This window comes from Octodon degus, unplaced genomic scaffold (assembly GCF_000260255.1).
Source record: "Octodon degus isolate 3935 unplaced genomic scaffold, OctDeg1.0 scaffold00302, whole genome shotgun sequence".
Taxonomy (NCBI): Eukaryota; Metazoa; Chordata; class Mammalia; order Rodentia; family Octodontidae; genus Octodon; species Octodon degus.
The window spans coordinates 1,498,890-1,522,603 of record NW_004524878.1 but is presented as its reverse complement, the minus strand read 5'-3'; the positions used below and the strand labels follow the sequence as shown (position 1 = coordinate 1,522,603).

Sequence of the window (23,714 nt, the reverse complement as noted above, 5' to 3'; positions counted from 1 at the left end):
TCTCTCTCTCTCTCTCTCTCTCTCTCTCTCTTTCTCTCTCATCCTTTAGAGGTTTTTGCAATGCTGGGTTGGTGTTCACAACTTCTGTATGTCTTTTTTTTTTTTTTTGGTACCAGGAAGCAACTCATGGTCTTGTGCTTGCCAGACAGGTGCTATGCCACTGAGCTAAATGTGGCAGCCCCTAAATGTGTTTTTTAAAAATAAGGAACACTTCAAATAAGTGTTCACAATATGTCCTTTTCAAATAAGGACACACATTTGTGTGTCATCCTTGCACAGGGGCCATGTTCATCTTCTCTGTGTGGGTCCAGTTTTAGTATATGTGTTGCTGAAGCGAGCACCTAAAGGTTTTTCTTACTTATTTTTATTTTTTAATTTGATATAGGGTCTCCCTATGCAGTTTAGACTCACAGTGATCCTGTCTCATTCTCCTCAGTGCTGGGATTACAGGCGTGTGCCACCAAACCCGGTACTGGCCTGGCATGCAGTACTAGAGGTCGAACTCAGGTCCTTGCCCTTGCCAGGCAGGCACTTAGACCGCTGGACTATTTCCCTAGCCCCTAAATGTCTTTCTTATCTCAGTGTTTCTTTCTTTGCCCATATTTGGAATGTTTTTGCCATTATTTCTATAAACAGATTTTTAAAAAATGCTATTTGTGTTTTCTGAGTTTTTACCTATTTCCATTGCTTTTAGATTAGTCTTTTCTTCATAGTCTCTTCTTTGCTAAACTAGTCATTCATATTTTCTATCCTTTTGCTTAACTCACTTAGCTTTTTTTTTTCCAGAAAATTATCTTTAATGTCTTTACTAAATAAATAACGTTTACACATAAAACTATCATAAGTTTTTATCCGAGTAAAATGTACAGAGGTGCATAATCTATTCAAGTTCTAAAATCAAGCATCTGAGTAGAAAAAGTTATCTTGATTTATTTTTTCAAGTTCAACTAATTCTCCTTAAATAATTTCATTCTATACCAGACAAAACATAAACACAAGTATTTGTGCAAATTACCTTTAAGAACATAGTATGGCTTAAACATAACCATCACTTAGCTTTTTATTAGTGTCTTCTGAAAGCTCCTGGATCATTTTGTCTATTATTTCCACTATGTGTTTGTTTATATTTTTTGTGATCTCACTGAGTACCTCTTTGATCTGTCTTTTAACTTCCTATGTTACCCTTTCAAGTAATTCAGGTATGTGGCTTATGCTGTTCTGCCCCTTGTTGATCCCTGGCTTACCTTCAGGAGAGTTGGGGTTTGAAGAGGCATTTTGTTGACCTGTCTTCCCCATGCCTCTGTTGTTTGTTTGTGTGGTTTTGACCTCAGGTTTGTGGATGCTTATCGTGGAGGACTTTTTTTTTTTTTTTTTTTTTTTACTAGTATAAAGATCTTATCAGTTGCTTTTCAGTGGTATACTTTGGGGGTGGCTAAGAATAGTCCTTTTTCTCAGCTCCAAGATCTGACCACTTTGGTTCATTTGGGAAGGTAAGAGGTAGTATAACTAGACCAACAGTTCCCTGGGGATGTGCTCTAGTATTGCTAATGCCACAAAGGTAATTCTGAGTGTTGGTTTATTGCCATAAGAATCAATTATGTACCATCCTTAACTCTAGAGAAGAAATCCACAATTATGCTGTGAACATTGACAACCCAAGTGTTGACTTACAGCTAATATGCACTCAATGCAAGAGCTGGTTCTCTGCTAATGCTACAAAATAATTCAACAGTAATTTTATAGGGTTAACTATCAAAATATTAACACTGCTTTACAGCTATACTGTTGATGATACAGGTTTGGGCATAGGGTAATTCAAGAGGAAAAATTTAAAACCTTAGACTATATGATATGAGAAGAAGTAGAGAGAAATGGTCCAAAGGTCTAAAGGAAGGAGGAGGATGTTTATAGAATTAGGTAAAGATAAGAGAAAAAAAAAAAACTGATAAGAAAGAAAAGATAAAAGAAAATGAGCCAGGGCTGAGGATAGGGCTCAGTGGGACAGTGCTTGCCTAGCATGTACAAGGCCTTGAGTTCAACCCCCAGTACCACCAAAATAAACAAATGAAAATAGGAAAGAGGGCTGAGGATATAGCTCAGTGGCATAAGCTCCTACCTCACAAGTGTAAGGCCCTGAGTTTGATCACTGGTACTGAAAAAAAAGAACAGAAAGTAAAAAAAAGAGATAAGGGGCCAGTGAGATAGCTCAGCAGACTAAGTGCCTGCTCAGGCAAGTGCAGGGACTGGGGTTGGATTCCCTGCACCACATGCTGTGCCAGCCCTGGTCCTCGGTGCACTGAGCTGGCCACTGAGATGCGTGGTGATGCACACCTATAATCCCAGCGCTGGAAAGGCTGAAAACAGGAGGATCTCTCTGAGTCTGAGCTGCATAGTGAAACCATGTACAAAACACATAAATTTTTTTAAAAAAAGAAAAGAAAAAGAGATAAAAGGCAAGGAAGAAGAACAAAAGAAAAGTCCCCAAGTCCCAACAAAGTGGTGAAGAAGAAAGAGGGAAAGGGAGATAAAAAGCAAAAGCAAAAGTAAAAGAAAACTAAAAAACAATGCACTTACTCAAAAAACAAAAACAACAACCAAAGGGGAAAAAAGGAAAGAAATTTCTGTGTGATTTTGAATGTGTGGTTTTCTTGCACAATTTTTGAGCAGTGTTCAAGTCAAGACGTGTCCCTGTTCACACTAGTGGATAAAGAACACAGACCTGTGTTGGGCATGGTCACTAGCAGACAGTGGGATTAAGGCAAGGGCAGCGGTGCTGTGACTTTCAACTCCAGAATGTTCAGGCTGAGCCTGGCTTCTGTCAGCGGACTCGGGGTCCGTGTTCTTTAGCTTAAATTCCTTCAGGGAGTGTCTTTCCAGCCTGACCCCAGCTCCCAAATGAACTGTGGCTTGTCTCCCCCAGTCACAAAGGGATGTGACACTGGGAGCCCTGAGTTGAGGTCATCCTATGGTTGCTCGGAGTCCTGGGTTCAAACAATCAGCCCTACCCTGGAATGGCATCTAACCAAGCATTTCCTCTAGGAGATATGGTGGGTACTTGGACTATATCCACCAGCTCTTGGCTGTCGAAGGGCTCGCATGGAAGCAGAATTCTGTAATTGCATCACTGTACTTCTTTCTGAAGCCTTCTGGGGTTCCTCAGCTTTGACCTTGTCTTTGTGGATTTGGTCTCCTTTTCCTATAAGCTACATGCTGGGAGCTAGGGGAAAGTGCACCCTGTCTCTTCCTTTCTCCATGTTGTGTTCTGTCTCTTCAATTTCTTGTCAGGTTTTAATTTTCCTGTCAGGTCCTTCCTGGTTCCTGATTACTTCCCCAAGCTGTTATTTTCCAGTATCTGGATTCCAGATCTGGGACATGCTAAGTTGTTTTTGCTTATCGTTGTGCTGTTTCTCCTATCATTTCTTGACAGTTTGCGCCTGTTAAACTTAATTGTAGATGTTTGGCCATTTGTTGCAAGACTTCTGTTGTTTGTAGGTGCTTCTCTGAGCTACATTCTACTCGGGACCTTATGCATGCCGGGCAGGCTTATGCCACTGAGCTGACCCCCTGGCCCTGCCTTTCTTTTTATAGTTGACATCTTGTATACCTTTTAATCTATTTTCTTTCGTTTAATAGTATGTTTCTAAGCTGGCTGTAGTAGCATCCATCTGTACTCCCAGCACTAGGAACACTGAGGCAGGAGGACTGCCACAGGTTCAAGGTCAACCTCATCTACATAGTGAGTTCAAGGTCTGCCTGGAATACTTGTTAAGATTCTGTCTCAAAAAGTATATTTCTGTATTTTGTAGCTTTTTCTATACCTTCACCTCTTTTTTTTTTTTTTTTTGGAACTGGGGTTTGAACTCAGGCCCTTGCACTTTGCACTTGCCAGGGAAGCGCCTATTCTACTGAGCCATCTCCCCAGCCCCACCTCTTATTTTCACTATACTTATCTACTTGTTGCTTTTATTTGGACCTACTGTTGCTACTGTCTCTGTTTCATTACGATAGTCTATTTCATCTTTTTGAGCATCAGTGTCTGCAGTTCTGTAAATTGGGTAACAAATACTGAGCATTTACTCTGAGGAAGGCATTCTATTACAGGCATCAGGTGAGTTCTTCTTTTCTACCTGAACATGTTCCCACTGCCTTGAACCGTCAGTGGCATGTGTGACTGTTCCATCACATAGCTTGTACTGGGAGTGGTAGAAACAATATAAAATGCAGGGGACAGTCATGCATGTGCAGTGGTGGTTCAAGCTGCCTGGCAGGGAGAGCTACAGTCCCCTTGAGAGTGTGTTAAGCTTTTTATTTCCCTTATTCCCCAAGGTATAAGGTATACTACTTATACCTTGTTTGGCATTTATTCATTCTTCTGATTTTGTTGTTTGAGCTTCCTTTCGTAGTTTCAGACTATTTTGTTTGTATTATATTTATAAGAACTCCAAGGCTGGCCAAATAGCTCAGCAGAATAAAGCACCTGCTTAGGCAGACGCAGAGACCCAGAGTTCAATCCCCTAGCCTGCCTGCCATGCTGGCCCTGCCCTGGGGGCACCCCGAAAAGGCAATTAAGACTGGACGTGGTGGTGCATGCCTGTAATCCCAGCTCATGGGAGGCTGTAAACAGGTGGATCACTATGAGTCCCTGAACACCCTGTAGACCCTTCCCTAAAATAAAAAAAATAAATAAAAATCTTTTTTAATATATCAGGATCTCATTTCTAGCTCACTATAAAGTATTAAGGAATGGAAACTTTTTTTTTCTTTTGTGATGTGATTTTATTTTTTATTTTATTTTATTTTTTTGCGGAACTGGGGATTGAACTCAGGCCCTTGTGCTTGTCAGGAAAGTGCTTATACTATTGAGTCTTCTCCCCAGCCCCATGTGATGTGATTTTAATTACTGGACACCTATAATAAAGAGCTAAAAATTAATAACAAAATAGAAGTGGATTCATAAGCAAATCAGAAGCCATGTAATGTGTCATAAAAATAGAATGGCAAGGGCCAGCCGGATAGCTCAGCACATTAAAGCCCCTGCTTAGGCAGAGCACAGTGGCCTGGGTTCCATCCCCAGCCTGCTGTGCTGGCCCTGCCCCTGGGGTATACTGAGATGGCGGTTGAGTCTGGGTATGGTGGCTGGTACCTGTAGAATCACTATGACTCCGATCTATGACCCTGTAGACCCTGTCCTAAATACTTTTAAAAAAAAGGAATGTCAGGGGTTTAGATGTAGGAGAACAATGGGCAGAAGGGTGTGAGGAGGCTGCATGGAGAACAAAGTGCATAATCTTAGATCTTGGTGGCCAACGTTTGGAGGATTGGCAAAATTTGACATAATGGGGAGGAAGGGACAATGACTTGGGAAGAGTATCCTGAAGGTTTTTTTAAAAATGTATTTAGTACAGAGTGTATAGGATCTCACTACATAGACTGGAGTAGATTGGACTCATAGTGCTTCTCCTGTTTTCAGCCTCGCAAGGGCTGCCACCACACCCAGTCTCAATAGCTGTCTCAGTGCACCCCGGGGGCAGGGCTGGCAAGGCATGCTGGGGATTGAACCCCTGCTGCTGTGCTCTGCCTCAGCTGGTGCTTTAGTCTGCTGAGCTCTCTGGCCAGCCCTAAGAATATCCTGAAGTACAAAGGTGGGAAGTGCTGTGTCTACCCAGACTCGTTTGTTCCTGGCTGTAGGCTCTACCTCTTCAGTGGTGTTCGCTGTGAGCTTCTCGCAGAGTGGTGCTCTGCCTAGTGGTGCCCCGCGAGTTTGGTGTTATTTTTGGCACTAATGACACTGCCTTCTGTTTGCCATGTTCTGAGGTTAGAGTGATGTCCTCCCAGCCAGCGCCTGGTGGAGAGCTCTCCCTCCCCACCTCAGCAGTGTCATCGGCTTCCTGAGTACTGAATTCCCTCATAATCTGTTTGGGCTGCTTCTAGGTCTTGTCTGTTTGCTATCTCAGCTCAGAAATCCCCACTAGCCCTTCTCCAGTCCTAGTCTTCTAGGTTGAATTTCCATAAATGTTCACAGTAATCCAAGCAGCACCCTCTGTATGCTCCTGTCCTCTGAAACTTCCTTGTCTTTGTTGTTGTGTGGCCGTAGTCTCCCATACTAGAGCCTTGGAACCATCACATGCAGTGAGGAGTGAGCTATGTGGGGTTCTGTGGAAGGCTCAGTAGGTGTGGGCTGTGATTTTGGAGGGACTCAATTCATTTCTCAGTGTGTTTTTTGATTTTGAATGTTCCATAATTTATTTCATCAGACCCTGCTTGATGCACACTTGAATCATTCTCAGATTCTTTCTCTTGAAATTGAACAGTAGTTATCTACAAATAAATCTCTTTCATTATTAAGTTTTAATTTTGATAATGCTGCCAGTTTGATGGGAGGCACACACAGGCCAGTGCTTTTCAGACTGGAGACATTTTCCATATCCTTGACTTCCTGTGTCCACTTTCCAAAACTTCAACTGTCTGACAATACACTTGTACTAAAGTGTTTCTTTGTTATTTTTCTTCTACTTTACAAAACAAAGGCATTGTCATTAAGTCCTTTTGAGTCTTGCTATTTGCCTATTATGTGAAAACCTTCAGTTTAACAAATGAAGACTTAGAAATATTTTGAAAGAGAGTGGGTAAAACCTTCTCTAGGTCAGATTGTTTGCAATTCTTGCTTTTAACAAAATTTAGAGAATTGTCAATTGGTAGGTGTTTAAAAAGTATTCAGTGACAAATCACTGTATAATTCGTGCATATTCTCTGATAGAGCTCAAAGATTGACTGATACATTTCCATCTAGTTATTCATGTGGACTACGTTGCTTGAGGCTTGCAAGTATAAAAATTAATGCATATGTAATAAAATTTCACATGTAATCTTTGATGGTATCAACTTTTTTAAATGTATGTATTTAGTACAGGGTCTACAGAGTCTCATTACACAGATTGGACTCCTAGTGATCCTCCTGTTTTCAGCCTCCCAGGCGCTGGGATTACAGGCACACAGCACCACATCCAGTCTCAATCACAGTCTCTGGCATGGCACATTGGAAATTGGAGATCGAATCCAGTCATACATTAGTCCTTGTGCTTTAGTCTGCTGAGCTACCTGGCTGGCCCTACACCTTCATCTTCTTTTTTTTTTTTTTTTGTGGGCCCAGCCTGCCCTGAGGGCGGGGCTGTCTTGGTATGTGTTGTTGGGGCCCAAACCACAGTTCCCTGTACCTGTCTAAGCTTACCTAACAGGCAGGTGCTATAGATCACTGAGCTATCTTGCTGGCCTGATGGTATCAACTAAGTTGTTTTTTTTTTGTGTGTGTGTGTGCAGGGTCTCACTATGCAGCTCAGACTCATAGTGATCCTCCTGATTTCTGCTTCCCCAGTGCTGGGATTACAGGCATGCACCCCCATGCCCGGACTCCACTGTAGGCTGAGTGCACCTGGAGGCGGGGCCAGCATGGCATGCAGTGCCAGGGATCAAACCCTGGCCCCTCCCCTTACCTAAGCAAGCGCTTAATCCACTGAGCTATATCACCGGCCCTAACTTATTATATAGCTATTTATTTTCTTTTTTGTTAGTGCATGTTTGCATTAGGGAACTGGTGCATGCATATAATATATCTTGCTTTTTTAAAATCCCTTTCCTCCCTGCCCTCTACCCATTTCCTTATATTGAAGACTCTGCCTTCTAGTTTCCTATCATTTAACCTTTTTTTTTTTTTTTTTTTTTTTTTTAGGTTTGTTTTTTTTTTTTTTTTTTTTTTTTTTTTTTTTTTTTTGCAGAACTGGGGATTGAACTCAGGCCCTTGCGCTTGCCAGGGAAGCACTTATTCCACTGAGTCATCTCCCTGGCCCTTAGGTTTCTTATATAAGAGAAAAGTGATATTAACTTTCTGAATTTGACTTACTTCACTTAGCATGGTGGTGCCAAGTGTCTTCCATTTTCCTGCAAATAACACTATCTCATTCTTCTTATGGTGGAATAATCCTCCAGCTGTATATATACTGCATTTTCCTTGTCCATTCATCTGCTGGTGGGTAGCTGAGCTGTTTCCAGAGCTTCGCTATTGTGAATCGCTCTGCTATAAACATGAGCATATATGTAACATTGTAGTACAATATCTTTATTTTATTTTATTTTTTTTCTAAAATATACCCTGGATAAATGTAGTTGGGTCAGGTTGTATTTCTGTTTTCAGTTTTTTTGAGATGTCTCCGTACTGATTTTCATAGTGGTTTTACTAGTTCCTATCATCACCAGCAATGTGGAAGTGTTCCTCCACTCCCGCTGTCACCTGCGTCCATTGTTTTTTTGTGTGCTTGATAGCCATTCTGATTGAGGTAAAGTGGAATCTCAAGGTAGTTTTGACTTAAGTTTCCTTAATGGGAAAATGGGAACATATTCCCTAATTATGTCGAGTATTTCTTCATGTGCTTTTTGGGCATTTTTACATCTTCATTCAGGAAGTGTCTATTCAGTTCGTTTGCCCATTTTTTTTTTTAGTTGAGTCCTTTATTGGGAGGAAAATATTTTTAACTTTTTATATATTCAAGATTAGTCCTTTGGGCTGGGGAGATAGCTTGGCAGTCTAAGCACCTGCCTGACAAGTGCAAGGTCCCAAGTTCGATGCTGGTTACCACATGCCGTGCTGGCCGAGGAACCAGGTGTGGTAGTGCATGCCTGTAATCCCAGTGCTGCGGAGGCTGAGACAGGAGGATCACTGCAATTCTGAGCTTTGTAGCAAAGACTCTGCACCAAATGGAAAATAATGTTTTAAAAAAGACTAGTTCTCTGTCTTTTTTAAAAATAATTATTTCATTTTATTTTATTTTTAGTCCTCTGTCAAAAGAATAGCAAAGGGGCCGGGGTGATGGCTCAGTGGAATAAGCGCTTCCCTGGCAAGCGCAAGGGCCTGAGTTCAATCCCTGGTTCCGCAAAAAAAAAAAAAAAAAAGAATAGCAAACTTTTCTACCTCTATGTGGATTTTTCTTTTCACTGTATTCATTGTTCCATTTATGGTCATACCACCCTGAGTGCGCCCGATCTCAGCTAGTCATTGTTTCCTTTGTGTAGGAGATTTTTAATAGAATGTAAACCTATTTGTTGATCCTTGATATTATTTCCTGCGCTATTGGACTTCTTTTCAGGAAGGCTTTGCCTTTACATATGATTTCTAGTATTTCCCCTATGTTATCTTCCAGTAGTTTAGAAGGTGCTGTTTTTCTATCTGGGTATTTGCTCCATTTTGACTTGATTTTAGTACAGGTTGAGAGCTAAGAATCTAATTTTGATTTTCTGCAAGTGGATCTCCAGTTTTCCAGCACCATTTGTTAGAGGCAGTCTTTATCAGTACACAAGGGGTGATCAAAATATATGGTGACTTTAAATTTAAAAACATTTATTAAAGTAAAAGAGGCATTGCCATTAACATGTCCTCCTGGCTTGAGCCACCAGTAATACATGTATGACTGTACCATTGGGTGGTTTGTACCACTTGTATCAGTCTTATTACTAATAAAATTAATAAAAAGTAGCCTGATGGGGACAGTCATGAATATACTACTGGTGGTTTAAGACATGAATTATGGCCCTGTTGTGAATGTGTCAGCCCACTAAAACATGAGCACTGGCTTTGAACACACTTACCCCATTGTTCTGACCACTGTCTGAAGCAGTTCTGGAAGTCCTGTTTCATGAGTGGCTTTATGAGGGGTGGTTAGAAAGCAGTGGTGAATGTTGCAACTGAATGCCGTCCAGTGGAAAGCCAAGTTTATAAAAACATTAAGGTGGGGCTGGCTAGATAGCTCATTGGATTAAAGTACCTACTTAGGCAAACACAGGGATGGCATGCCCTGTTGTACCCCACCCCCCCCCACACATACCCGGGCTCACTGAGAATGTGATTGAGACTAGGCGTGGTGGCACGCACCTGTAATCCCAGCACTTGGGTGGCTGAAAACAGTATTATCAATCTGTGTAGTGAGGCTCTGTAGCCCTTGTACTAAACAAATAAACAAAACAAAACATTAAGGTGTTCTCATCTGCCTTATTCAGCAGATCTGAAACCATGTGATTTCTGGCTTTTCCGTAATTCCAAAATGACCATGAAAGGTGAATTGCTTTGAATTAATTTAGGACATTAAATTAGCCATTGCAGTGAAACTACAGAGACTTGTGAAAGAGGACTTTCAGAACTGCTCCCGAAAGTGGCAAGTATGATGGGATAATTGTGTTCCAAGTATGGATAGGTAGTGTATCTTTTACTGGAATAAGATTTTTGGTGGGGGCCGGGGAGATGGCTCAGTGAAATAAGTGCTTCCCTGGCAAGCACAAGGGCCTGAGTTCAATCCCCAGTTATGGGGGGGGGGGGGAGATTTTTGAAGGATTTTAACATTAGCCATATCTTTTGATCACATTATGTATGTTTTTGCTTCTTTGTTGAAAATCAGACGGTTGGCATGGGGTTGTTTCTGTTTCTCTGTTCTTGTCCATTGGTCTACAGATCTGCTTTTGTTTCACTACTATGTTTTTGTTCCTAGAACTTTATAGTATTACTTCAGATTGAGTTTTGTGACACCTCTAGCCTTTCTTTTTTTGCTCAGGCTGGCTTAGGCAATTCTGGGGCTTTTCTGATTTCATAGGAGTTTTAGGATTTTTTTTTTTTTTTCTAGTTCTCAGAAGAATGTTGTTGGTATTTGCTTTTTAAAATTTTTTTTAAGAGAATAAAAAATAGTAAAAAAAAAAAAAAAAAACCAGTCAGATAGTTCATTGGATTAAAGCGCCTACTTAGTCAGACTCAGGTAGGGGGTTTCTATCCCTGCCCTATCATGCTGGCCCTATCCCCTGGGTGTACTGAGATTGGATTTGGACTTGTAGTGATTCTCCTATTTACAGCCTCCCAGGTGCTGGGATTACAGGCGCCACCATGCCCAGTCTCAGTTGTTGTCTCAGCATGCCTCAGGGGCAAGGCCTGCACAGCAGGCCCAGGATGGAACCCAGGCCCCTGTGCCTGCTTGTAGGCGTTTTAATCTGCTGAGCTATTTGGCCAGCCCTTGACATTTAGATTATATTTGATCAATTGGATTCATTTGAGAGTGCAATGTTGTTGCAATGTAAATATTTATAACATGTCAATGTTTTTGCCTTTTCATTTCTCTGTACATTTTCTTTTCCCACTGGGAATTGAACCTAGAGCCTTGTGCATGCTAAGCATGTGCACTGACAGGGAGACATCCCTAGTCCAAATGCTGGCATTTATAATATGTCAGAGGCTGGGGCTGGGGAGATGGCTCAGTGGAATAAGCGCTTCCCTGGCAAGCGCAAGGGCCTGAGTTCAATCCCCGGTTCTGGGGGAAAAAAAAAATTCAGAAGCTGTATCTCTACTGCTGTTTATGACGCAAAAATTTAAACATTAACTTTTTTATATGGAGGGTAATACATTTCAAAAACTGTTTTTAAGCTACATATGATAAACATTTGCAGTAGAGTATACCAGTGCTTGACTAGAGGAAAGCCAAAGATATTAAGGAAAAGGTTGCAAGGGAACTCCCAGAATCAGGCAAAGCCACCAGAAGAGGAGTTTTGGGAGCTGAGTCTTGAAGAACTCTTGAAGGAGCTGGCTAAAGTGAAACAGAGGTAGAAAGGCATTCCTGAAAGAGGGAGTAGTGTCATTATTATTATTATTATTATTATTATTATTATTATTAAAAATGTATTTTTAGTACAGGGTCTACAGGGTCTCACTACACAGATTGGACTTGTAGTGATCCTCCTATTTTCAGCCTCTCAAGCGCTGGGATTACAGGTGCACACCACCACCACCCAGTCTCAGTCGCTGTCTCAGCATTCCCTGGAGGTGGGGCTGGCATGGCTTGTGGAGCCAGGGATCGAACCCTGTTCCCTGTGTCTGCCTAAGCAAGCACTTTAATCTGCTGAGCTATCTGGCCAGCCTGGGAGTGGTATCTATAAAAACTCTGGAGGTATAAAGGACACAGGGGCTGGTGAGATAGCTTAGTGAACTAAGTGCCTGCTTAGGCAAGCTCAGGGAACGGGGTTCAATCCCTGATCCTTGGTCTCAGGGTTTGTATCCTGGTCTCTCATGTCCTGCTGGTCCTGTTCCCGGGTGTGCTGAGCTGGTACAGTCATCAAGTCACAGTGGCGTACACCTGTAATCCCGGCGCTGGGAAGGCTAAAAACAGAAGGATCACTACGAGTCTGAGCTGTGTAGTGAGACCCTCCCTGTACCAAATACCTTAAAAAAAAAATAATGATAAAAAACACAGAAGGACACAGAAGCTTTGGGGAAAATGGCAGCAATGGCATGAGCAGGATGGCCATTTGCAGCCAGCCTGGCCATGTCTTTTCATGGCCTGGGAGGGGGAGGCCTGGAGGTCTGTGGAGGGAGCTCTTGCCAAGAACTGAGCGTGAGAAAGTAACAGCAATCCATTAAGGCTGCTTCCTTCTCAGTGGCTGTTTTCCATATTAATAATCATCTAGACAGTCTTACAAATGTAAAGATTCTTCCTTTCAGCTAAGAGAGGAAAGTAAGCCCCTGTGGGAGTCTGCTCCTTTACAGATACACTGACTGAGATCATCCTATAGAAAACACTTTTTTTTTTTTTTTAATTTTAGGGTTTACAGGGTCTACTAGATTAAACTCTTAGTAGTGATCCTGTGTCCAGCCTCCCGAGAGCTGGGATTACAGATGTGTGCCACCACACCATCTCAATTGCCATTGCAGTGTGCCCGGGGGCGGGGCCCACATGGCATGCAGGGGATCAAACCCCCGCTTCTGTGTCTGCCTAAGCAGTTGCTTTAATCCGCTGAGCTATTTGGCCAGCCCTCATTTTGTCATTTTTCACTACAGTTTTGGAGTTGAAGCTGGGATCCTTCGACCAGTAAAGGATTTTTGTCCCAATCTGTAATGTTACAATAAGAAACTTGTATGAGTTCTAAACATTAAATCAAACTTAATATATGCATTTACAAAATCGCCTTTATTGTAAAGAAGCCTGTTGTATAGGCTTTCTATGTTCCAGAAAAGGTAGTGTATATGGTTATTATTCTGGCTTGTCACGTATTTGAACTACCTTGCTTTCATGGAGAGGGTGCTATTTGGAGCATTTGTTGAGCACAATGATGAAGATGTGATGCAGCGTTTATGTAGAGTAGATTGAACAGAGTCCAGAAAGAAACCATCAAACAGTTGATTCTGTACCACACAGAAACACGAGGTGCTTACATGAGCACTTTTTCCACATTTTCATATTTTCCAGGATGACGCTGAGAGCCTTGCCTTTAGAGAACCCAGAGCCACCTAATAATTCATTCTTCCAGGCTCTTGAGAGGGAGAAACTCATGCTATTAAATAGATACCTAGCTCTTTCTTATGAGAGCCCAGAGGGAGCTGAGGGCAACCATGGGAATGTGACCAGCAAGGCAAGGTAAAGAATGCTTGCACCACTTGGATTTCTTGGGGGAAGATGTTGTATTTGGTGTCATTATTTCTAGCTCTATTAAAAAAAAACCAAAACAAAACAAAACAAAAAAAACCCAAATCTTCAAAAAACTTAGCTTTTGAGGCCAGCGAGATAGCTCAGTAGACTAAGTGCAAGGACCAGGGTTCGATCCCTGGTCCAGCATGCTCGTGGGCCCTGCCCCTGGGGCGCGCTGAGCCACTGACTGAGTCTGGGTGTGATGGCGAGTCTGGGCCTGATGGCCTATCACTGTAATAGCAGATCTGGGAATACTGAAAACAGGAGGATCACTATGAGTCCAAGCTGTATAATGAGACCCTGTAAGAAATACATACATAAAATGAAACAAAACAAAACAAAACAGAACAAAACAAAACAAAAAATTAGCTTTTGGAGATAGGAGAAAATGTTGTCAAGAAAGAACTGAGTTAGCCTAGGAGACCTATTCAAGACTTGATATGTAACTTCCATAACTCTCATAAATAGTCTCAAACAGGAGAAATCCTGCCTTTAAGAGATCCAGTAACTTGCCCAAGATCTGAAATTGAAGGATTCATTTGACTCTCAAACCTTTCCCACTCCTTTGTGATGTTCCCTCATACTAAATTCATGAAAGGGGATATTCTGGATTGAATTAGGGAACTACATGGTAGTGTAACTCATGGTAGCTAACTGTTCTAAAATCTAGTGCCCTTTATCTAGAGTCATGGGGAAAGGAAGAATGCTGGCTAAATGGAGGAACAGAGGGGAAAGATACCAGGAGTCCTCCACACTCAAAATATTTAAAATATTTTGAATCCGGTAAAATTGTAGCATCAATTTCTCAATTATGTTTGTCAGTGCCTAAATTTTCATTGATATTGCAGTTTTTAGCAGAAGCTTGACATCCAGCTATATTTTCTGATTTTTTTTTTAAATCAGTTTCTGTTGACTCTACTTGGATAGATATGTTAATGAAGAATTTCAGTGAATGATATCTTCTATGAAAGGCGAGAAAGGGAGTGAGAGCACTTTCAGGCCGTTGGTTTTGTGTTCAGCCAGGAAGAAAGCACAAGCAGTAGTCCTGGATTCTAAGTAGTGCAGGTTCTAAGAAGGGACTGCTGTCCCTTGTTTCATATGTGGGTTGAGGACAAGGACCCTTCTGCTTAGTATGGAATAGGCAGGAATTTATTTGAGAGGGGTGCTGTAAATGGTAAAAGCTTTCAACATGGCCCAAACCATATTTAGGACAATTGCTCTTGCAAAGGAATTATCCTGTTTGGTTCTCCAAGGTAATTCACAGAAGTAACAGACAAAGGCCCATTGTTTTCTCAGGCAGCTGTTTATTGCATTGGAGCTAAGGCCAGGGTGTGGGGAGACAGCGGAACACTGGTCTAGGTGGTCATATATAAAGATGGTCCTGTTCTGCCTGGTTATTGTTATTATTATTATTATTATTATTATTATTATTATTTTTAATGTATTTGGTACAGGGTGTCACTATGCAGCTTGGACTCAGTGATCCTTCTGTTTTTAGCCTCCCCAGTGCTGGGATTACAAGCGTGCACCACCACACCCAGACTCGGGGCACAGTATGCCCTGGGGGCTGGGCTGGTGCAGCATGTGGTGCTGCGATTAAACCTCACCCCATTCCCTGCACTTGCTCAAGCAGGTGCTTAGTCCGTTGAGCTATCCTGGCGGCCCTGGTTATGTTTTTCTGGGCCTATCATGTGAGGATATTATACATACTGCCTTTTTGTCTAGGCAGCAAAATCTTAGCTCCACCTTCCACTTGGACTCAGTGCTCTGGAGTTTTGGTGAATGCTGTGAATGTTTGGAAACACAAAAAAGAGCCCAGCCCGAGAGCATCTTGGGGTTCCTCAGCTCTCCCAGACCATCCCCTTTGTCCCAGGCAACACCTATCTTCCGCGTTTCCAGGGAGTCTGCTGCGGTAAGTGTGTGTGCTGGCCTCTCTGCAGAAGGGCTCTAGCTTCCCTGGCCTATTTTCATTTGTTTAGTTCCCTTTCCTCTGAAATAACGAGGGCTTCGGTGGGTGGGGAATGTCCCGCTTTGATGCAAATCACTCCTTCCTTTTGTCCACTTTCCCAATTTTTCCAGCTGGGGAAGAGGTGCCTTAAAACAACAACAGCAACAAAAACAACACTCAAATCAAAACAAAAAAAAACTTCAAAACTTTAACTTAAACCCTTGTCATTCAGACTTTGCTCTTTGATCAGGAGCGGTTCATCTGCTTCCTAAAACCTCTGTCCACTGGGTGCTATGACTGTTAGACTCTCATCTGCCTGTTGCTGTGTCGCTGCTGTAGCTGTCAGTACTGTTCCCTAAGAAAAAGAGGAATCTTCCCAGCCTGAGTCTAGCTTGCTTGTTGAGATGGTGTCCATGCAGTATCCCTAGTTCTTTGGAGGCTGTGTCCTGGCCCTCAGGTAGAATTTAAGTCCTTGGAGAGTAAGACCTCTAGGTCTTTACTTGTCTTTCCCTCAGTCTGTAGTTACAACTACTGGGGATGGCCATGAGTGGAGTCATCCAGGGTGAGCCTGCTCACCTAGAGCACACATGTGCAGAGCTATCTCCCTGAAGCTGACTTCATTCTGTGCTTCCTAGCTGTGACTCACAGCAGGGGCTGGGACATCCTTTGCTCCTAGGAGCACTGAGAGAAGGCCTATCTCCGACCTCTTTGTTCTTTTGTTAGCCTCTGACACAGTTCTGATACCAAGGAGGTATCCTGTTTGCTCTTTGAGGGTACCCCGCCAGGACTTGTGTGAGCTGTATCCCCAGCCCTTCAATTTATTTATTTTTTTACATTTTGAGGGCCGGGGAGATGGCTTAGTGGAATAAGTGCTTCCCTGGCAAGTGCAAGGGCCTGAGTTCAATCCCCAGTTCCGCCAAAAAGAAAAGAAAAGAAAAGCCTTGGGGCTGGGGATATAGCTCAGCGGCTTAAGTGCCTGCCTGGCAAGCATAAGGTCCTGAGTTTAATCCCCAGTACTGCAAAACAAACAAACAAGCAAACAAAAAAATGAAGCCTTGGTCTTTGGGCTTTACTTATTAAGTTGAATTTTAGTTCAGACCTTGATATAAATGGTAATCTTTGTTTCTTACTTACATTGCTCCAAGGGTGATCTGCGTTTCAGGCCTGAAAATCATTTTTACTTCCACACGGCCCTGAAATTGAAATTCTATATTTTAAATCAAGTCTCCCCCTCTGTTAGCTTTTTTTCCCCCCTATATTTAGGACAGGGTCTACAGGGTCTCACTACGTAGGTAAGTCTCGTAGTGATCCTCCTGTTTTCAGCCTCCCAAGTGCTGGGGCCACCACACCCAGTCTCAGTCACCCTTTCAGCACGCTCTGGGGGCAGGGCCAGCCTGGCACGCCAGGCTCAGCCACTGCACTCTGCCTAAGTAGGTGCGTCAGTTCGCTGAACTATCAGGCTGGCTCTTCTGTTGGCTTTTTTGGGGGTTGTTTTCTCCTTAAGAATTCCTTGTCTACCCAGAGGTTATGATGATAGCCCTCCTAAATTTTCTTCTAAACATTTTCCCTGTTCATTCACATTCACATTTAGATCTAGAATCCTATTTTTAAATCTCAGCTACTTTTTAAAAGCTCTGACTTCTTTCTCCAGCTTGTCCTCAGTTTAAGATTGCCTCTTCCCTTTTTTATCTCCCATCTGCGGGCTTTGCAGTGGCCTTCTCGTCCCTTTCCCTGTTGCTTTGCCTACCCCTCTCCCACAGTCTTCCCTTCTGGCAAAGGTCACAGAGGAAATATTTAGTTACTCTCTGCCAAATATTCAGGCTGTGTTGTTTTGCTTAAAAAGACATGCAGATAAACTGTTTTGCTTCTTGGTCTTGGTGCTTTAGGGCAGATGTTTCTCCAATAACAGAGGTATTGTGGTCAGTTGGACAGAGTACTGGACCGGAGTTCGGAGAATTGGATTCTAATCCCTGCTGTGCTACTAATTTGTGGTGGGATCTTGTGCAACACACATTTTTATGTCCCAATTTCCTTTTCATGATAAAGAAGGCAAGACTTTATGAGTGTGAGACGGGAAACCAAAGAGCAGGCCTAGGGATCAAAGAGAGAGTATAGGCCAGAGCCAGAGGACCATTACCAGGGCTTGGTTCTTCCTCAGTAGAACCAGAAAGGAGTTCAAATGGCCCCTTTCTCTGTGTAACAATAAAATTAATAGATATAGTCACTTTGAAAAAGTATAAAATGTGATAAAATGATGTTCTCTGACAAGGATCACTTCAGGAGATCGCCATCTTGCTACCTAACCCTGGAGTTGCTGTGGTTACATACCTGTGAGCTGTCACCGTTGGGATGTGGGAGGCTTGTTATCCTGCAGGTTCAGTTCCAGAATTCTTCCTCCCACCTTTTACCTCCTTCACCAACTCCGGAAAATTTGAAACTTGGCCCAGATCTTCCTTCACCTGGCTTTGATTTCCCCCACCATGTGTGTGTGTGTGTGTGTGGAGTATGGTCCTTGGAAGTTGTAGCTTCCAAAAACTTAAATTGTTTTCTAACATGTCCACTTTCTCCATGTCTAGATAGCTTCTTCTGTTCTTGGTCATGTTCTAATTCTTTTGGCTTGGAGGAGGTGTGATTTAGTTTCAGCAAAGAAAGATTATTTGGGAAACCCTTCACTAAAACCTAGGGATAAAAGTAGAAAAAGAATTGAGGGATGTCCCTCAAGAACGCTAAGGAGTTTTTGAAGAAACAAATGGTTAAACTCCTAGTTAAAGTGCAGCTCTCCTTCACAGTGTATACTATTCAGAAAGGAGAGCTGTGCTGCTTTTCCCTGTTCCTTTCTGAAATGACTCTGGGACTTAATCATATCTCACCTTGTGTTATGGTTTAGATGTAAGATATCTCCTCAAAGGTGCTTATGTTCAGAGATATGGGACTTATGTACTGATTGGATCAGAAGGGGCTTAACTTTGTCATTGGGTTAATCCATTGATGGGTTTATAATTTAACAGCATTATTGAGAGATGTTGGGGCCTGCCAAATAGCTCAGTGGATTAAAGTGCAAGCAAGCAGGTGCAGGGCCTGGGGGTTCAATCCCCGGGCCTGCCATGCCGGCCCCGCCCGGGTGGCACACTGAGACAGTGATTGAGGCTGGGCGTGGTGTCATGCTTGTAATCTCAGCTCTTGGGAGACTGCAAACAGGCAGATCACTAAGAGTCCAATCTAGTAGTGAGATTCTAAACACCCTGTAGACCCTACCCTATTTAAAGGGAGAAAAAAAAAAAAAGGAAAGAAATGTTGAGGATGTAAGAGGTGGGGGCTAGCTGAAGGGAGTGGGTCATGAGGCCTTGAGGTCATTATCTTATCCCCAGTCCCTATCTCTGGCTGTCACTTCCTGGTTGCCATATAAGTAAATGGCTTTGTTCCCTTAAGCCCTTCTTCCAGGGGTTTCTGCCCTACCACAGCATGTAAGTGATGGAGCTGCTAACCATGGCCCAAACCCTGTAACACTGTGGGCCAAAATAAGCCTTTCATTTTTGAAGTTGTTTTTATCACGTATTTTCTCACAGCTCTGGAAAGCTGACCAATATACCAAGTTTATGCCTTTTGTCTTCCCAGTTAAAGATTTGCACTGTTTTCCTCTAGTGCAGAATGAGATGGACAAAGATGGCCTCCACTGTCTCTTGCTACCCTGTATTCTTTGTTAGCTACAGTCAGCAGAAATCGTCCAGAATAGGAGCAGGGGGATACCTGTCTGTGAGATTAGTGATTAAGGCATGTGATCAGCGCTGCTGTGCTCAGTGCTAGAAGGTTCCCCGGCTGCTAAAACTTGCTAGAGAAAGCCAGGGAACATGGGATAATAGTTCTAGAGAGAAGAGTTAACTTTGTATACTTTGAAGTAGGCCTTTTGTACTATTCTTTAATCTCTCTCTCTTTTTTAAAGTCTCTGATAGTCATCTTATCCCATATTTTTATATTCTATAAACTCTGACACTATCCTTATCCTATACCACCAGTGAGGGGGCCTTCTGCTTTATTGGGACTAGGTCTTTAGAAGTCCAGGGTAGTTTATTTACCTTAGACAGATAGGCACTGCCATCCAGCCAGCCCCAAGAAAACAGGCTCTAAGCATGGCTGTGGCCTCTGTCGGCATGCTTATGGTGAATGCCAGCAACATTCGGTTGAAATGGTGGTTTGATTTGGGGTTTGCTAACAGTTGTGATCTTGTGCCTGGCCTTTGGTACTTTTCCCATCCCATTTGGTCTTAATCCAAGTTGTTCTAGTCAGATGGCCCAACTAACATCTGTCACATGATGTCAGGTGTGTCCCAAGTGTGGCTTCTCCATCTCTCACAATTGGGGTCAGTATTTTTAAAATCCTACTTCTATCCTCTTTAAGGCTGATGTTCCCTTTCCTTTCTGTCCTACCTGTTTTGCTTAGTCACTTCAGGAAACACTCTCCTTCCCACCATTCCTCTTTGATTCGGTATCAGAAAGCTCTAATCATAACCGATGAGCATGACACCAAGAACATTTCACAAAGTCAGACATTAGGGAATGACATTCCGTGGTGCGAGGAATTAGTGGCATCAACGTGGCCCCTGAGAATAGCTTTAAAAATTCCCTACAAAAGATATTCATCTTTTAGTTCATCTGTCCTTTTCCTAGGGCTATAATTTGAGATATATAAATATTTAATTTCAATCCTTGTACATTTTATTTTATTGCTAGTATTTGCAGGTGGTATTATCTTTCACCTTTATTATCTATAAATCATATTTCAGGTGTTATTCAGTAATGAACTTATCAGGGCATTCAACTATCATGTCTAATACTGTGTTTTGGAAAATGGTTTTATTTTGTGAAAGTGACTGACCAGTAAGGCATACTCGGTGGTGTGTTCCTCCTCAGACCGCTGCTGCTGAGAGGCCTCAGTCTACCTCAGTTACACAGAGGAAGAAAAGAACTTGCGAAAGATGTCCAGAGTCAGGGTAGCTTGGGCCTTCCTTCGAGCCTGACTGTCTAGGCTGGAAGTGCCATGCTTGACTTTCTTAAGCTCATTTTTTTTTTCCTCATTGTGTCGCTTCAGGAAATACTTCCGTTCAAAGCCTGATGAGGTTACCTTTACTTTGAAAACTATAACCTAATTTTGATGGAACTACATTCTTTAAACATGCTGGTTAGCAAAGTTAATGGAATTATTATTCTCTCCCACTTTGAGTAAGAAATAAAAGGTTTTTTTTTTATATTACATCACACCCTACGTAGAAAGCTTCTACTTTGAATCTGTGTACATTTCTTGTGGAATACATGTGCTACTAATGTATACAAACTGAAAATGACACCGGGCCCTGTACGCAACCTACAGCATCTCCTTGCTGAACGAACACTTCCGGAAAATGGAATGACTTGGAATAAAATTCCAAACTATACTAAGTTCCAGGTGACCAAAAATTTCCAGGGTGAGAAATTTTATTCAGATGTTCTTGTCTGGGAATCAGTGTGTGTCATGTTGTTCCAAAGAAGTATGGCCAAAACTGATTTTATCTTTCCTTGTCCTTCATTGTATGGTGTCCATGGGTACTTTTTTTGAGCTCACCACTGGTCTTTGAAAAGAAAAGCAACATGCTTTTTGAACCAGGCTTGAGACTAAAATCTGTGGCCACGGGGCAGGATGAAAGTAAAGGTTGTTATAAGTAACAAGCCTTCCACCTTTGCCTCACTGGCACCAGGTTGTGGGGTGCTGAGTAACCAGCTGCAGCCCCTTATTGTGTAACATTGAGGTGAGGATAGGCGAAATCCCAGGGGCTGGGAGATAGCTGTGTGGCTACCAGAGAGATGATGTCAGCTAGTTTACTGGGGCTGTGGAGGAAGGGAAGATTCCAGGTGCTTAGCCTTCTTCCTGCATGTGCGGGTGTCTGAAGCCACCCACAGTCTTGTCGGCAGCCAAGGCCTCTGCCTGGGAAAAGCCTTGTCTAATTCTGTGCCTCTGCTGTCCCCAGAGGGACCTGAACTTGGATGGCGTCTCGCACCCTTGGCTGTGGGAACAAAGCTGTGAGGAGTGCACAGACATGTGTATGTGTTTTATGTTAGTGCTCACGTCTGACGAAGGCTTGTGAGTGGGGGTTTGGACATGAGGTGGGAAGGGGACACATGGTCTGGGTTTTAGGGAATTTGCTTTAGGAATTGCTCTTTTCTTGAAAAGGGAAAGAGTCTGTGATTTCAGTCTTTTTTCTTTTGTTACTACTGAGGATTGGACCTTGTGCATAGCACAGCTCTTTGTGATGTGTATTTTATTTTGAGACAAGGGCTTGTTGAATTGCTGCAAATTCATAATCCTGAGTAGCTGGGATTACAGGCATGTGCCAGTACTCCTGGTTAAATTACTTTAAAATTAAGATTATTTTACTATTTTCATGTGGTGGCTCGATGCAGAAACTGTGTATCAGAGGAGGGCATTTCTCAGGACTTCTTGTGTTCTGCTCCTTTGCCCTGTACTTATCCCAGCAGAGAGCCTCACAAAGCAACACTTTGGCTGACAGATTGGTAAATGACAACCTTAGGAAAGATCTTCTCTGTGCTCAGCCTCGACTGGGGAGGCTTCTAGGAACTGTGGTGGGGCTTCTTGGGAAGCCAACAGCAGGATAGGAAAAAGCTTCATGACCTCTGGAGCTTGGTAGAGAGACCAGAGCAGCGCAGTGCAGCACTGTGTTGGAGCCAGCGAGGCCCATCTGCTCACCAGCTTTGCTTTCCTGTTAGATGTTGGGCTCCCTCACTGGTTGCACCGCCTCCTCCAAAGCATGTTACGAAATGAAGCGTGTTGCATGGAAGGCAGGTGAGGCCAAAGCTTATACCAGGAGCACCAGATGTCTCCATTGTCAGCACTGCTTGGGCTTCTCTGTGATGGGACAGCTTAGGGCCTTCTAAGATCCTTGCTCGCATTACAGTTTGCCACTGTGTGCCCAAAGGTGTTGGGGGCCCCTCAAGCCCCTTCTGCCTGGAAATCTTCCTCTCACTGTCTTTTTCTTTTTCTTTGGCCTCTGAGATATGGAGACTTTGACAGTGTCTGAGTTCCCAAAGTGCTTGTTCTGAGAGCGCAGTGCCTCCCCTCCTGGGCCCAGGAAGCTGAGGGTAAGCTTTTGGTTTCCTTCTCAGCAGGGCACTTCTGGGAAGCTGTCTGCATTCCTTTCTGCCCAACTTTCTGCCTTGGGGGCTGTGTGGGTGTGGTTGCTTCATGGCTGTGTGATGTAAAATGCTGAAGAAGTTCCCTGGAGACCAGCTGCTGGAGGTCACCAACGGCTTGAAGGTGGAACTGCCTTTTCTTGCCCTTCTGGAGCCAGGAGCTAACATGTCACTGAGTGTGGCATAGAGATTCTTTTGAAAACTTTTGCAGCTTCCCACCCAGACTTGCTGTCCCTTTGAAGGCAGGGAGGGGGTGAAGGGAAAGATCCACACTCAGTTTCCTGTGGTCTTCCTTTGGCACTGGAGATGGGTGTAGCAGATGCCTTTTATTAGGAAGGAGCTTAGAGGCAGAGCGAGGATCCGTCTCCTGGCTGGAGTCTCCCCAGTCTGGCTGTGTTGGCACGCTGAACAGCTTTTGCAGGCATCCCCTAGCCCTAAAGGCAGGGGCTTTATTTGTCTTAAAATCTTTCCAAGGGCAGCAGTATCAGCTCCTGTAAAGCAGAAGGAGCCCAAGAGAGTATTAAAAGCACAGACTCACTGGGAAGAAGATGGTCCTGGGTGGGGGAGGGTTCTGGGCAAGGGTGTGTTTGTGTGTGCACGAGTGTGTGTTTAGATGAGTGGGACGAGCCCTTCTAATAAACAGGAAAAGGTAGTAAATCTGGAGGGGGACCAGAGAAGGCCGAAAGGTTGGGAATCTTTGCAGAGACCTGTTGGAGAGACTAGAGGCAAGAAGCAGAGGGGAGGTGGGTGCGGGCGGGCACGCTTGGTAGTGCCTGCATTGCTAAGTACCTTGGGAGTGATGGCCAAGGACACCTTCTTGCCTGTAGGAAGGTCTTGGTATGGGGTGTTCGGGGCAGAGGTCCGGGGCCAGAGGGCTGGCCAGCCAGAAGCCACTGTTGAGTGCTGCCTCAGGAGTGGGAAGCTTCTTCGCAGCTGCCGGACCTCTCTTGGCCTGTCAAAGCGCCTGTGTCCTGGCAGAGGACAGAGCCCACCTTATGGGTACCTTGCCTCTTTGGGGCTTAATTTAAAGCACAACTCCCTCTAGGACCCAGATCTGAAACGCATGTGGGAATATTACTTGTGGCCTTGGCTTCTCTTCAGTCC

The 23,714-nt window shown here is 43.4% G+C and overlaps 1 protein-coding gene and 1 pseudogene across 1 annotated transcript in view; one reads left to right on the top strand and one right to left on the bottom strand.

Moving 5' to 3' along the window:
* The window catches only part of St5 (suppression of tumorigenicity 5), a 179,446-nt gene that overhangs the window by 24,970 nt on the left and 130,762 nt on the right, over positions 1-23,714 (top strand). The gene's annotated exons all lie outside the window — the stretch shown is intronic.
* Positions 243-341, bottom strand: LOC111814378 (annotated as a pseudogene).